Raw genomic sequence first — 1081 nt, 5'->3', positions numbered from 1 at the left:
AGGCCAAAAAGAAGTCATATTTATCCTCCAATGATCTACTTTACCGATAAACAAATGATACCTAAGTACTGTATCGGATCTGATCCTCAGACCACCTAAATGTTACGCCGGGTAACAAGAAGACGCTCACGTGTTACCAATATCATGTGACTGACTCAGTGAGGATCAGCAAGCTCAGTACTGAGCCATACTGATCCTACTGATCAGCTAGAACACGAAGGTCTATATAATCAAGATGGATTTCCTTTGTATAGAGCTTCGTGCTCAAGATCAATCATTTAGTATACTCTACTATTAGTTACGAATTGCATATCATTATTGTCATTACTTAAGTCCCTGCTTGACGCCTAGTTATAAACCACCTCGAGAGCCTGGAGCACTTCCACGTGATCTAGACGGCAAACCTCGTAACACTAAATCGTATACTAATCCCGAGTAATCGTATCATGTGTGGACATGGTTAATGTACATGAGGTTTCTTATATAATAAGGATGGGAGGAAAGCAGGGGTTTCCGTCACACTTATATATAAAATTCAACAACAATCCCGAACTAATTAAATAAATTTCTGTAACGATACTGTACTGGAGGCAGCGGCTGCCTGAGGTTTCATCTGGTTGGTAGTTGTGGGTTAAGGCTTTATCACTGGTATTCACTTGGAAGTGAAGTCGTTACTAGATCAAGTAGGATGTAGGTAAACTAATTGATAACTAAGTTGAGCACGAAGCTCCTAAACTGTGAAACTATCCTAACTATATACTCGTCGTTTCCTTGAGTGCTAGCTCTGCTAGCCAGCTAGCAGAGCTAGCATATCACGTGATTTCCTATTGGCCTCAGGACACTTGTCCTAGGATTCCTTATCGATAAGGACCCCCTTGGAAACAGCGGCCCAAACCGCCGTACTTGCTTTTATTGTATTATAATGTTACGACGGGCTACACAACTACCAAGACACGTGATCACAAATGATCAATAGTGATCATTAAGGATCACTAGGATCACGGTATAGGTGATCACTGATGATCATTAAGGATCACTAAGGATCACGGTATAGGTGATCACTGGTGATCATTAAGGATCA

Source organism: Sclerotinia sclerotiorum, genomic scaffold, assembly GCF_000146945.2.
Source record: "Sclerotinia sclerotiorum 1980 UF-70 scaffold_18 genomic scaffold, whole genome shotgun sequence".
NCBI classification, from domain to species: domain Eukaryota; kingdom Fungi; phylum Ascomycota; class Leotiomycetes; order Helotiales; family Sclerotiniaceae; genus Sclerotinia; species Sclerotinia sclerotiorum.
The sequence above is the reverse complement of the archived record's forward strand: the minus strand, read 5'-3'. Positions refer to the sequence as shown.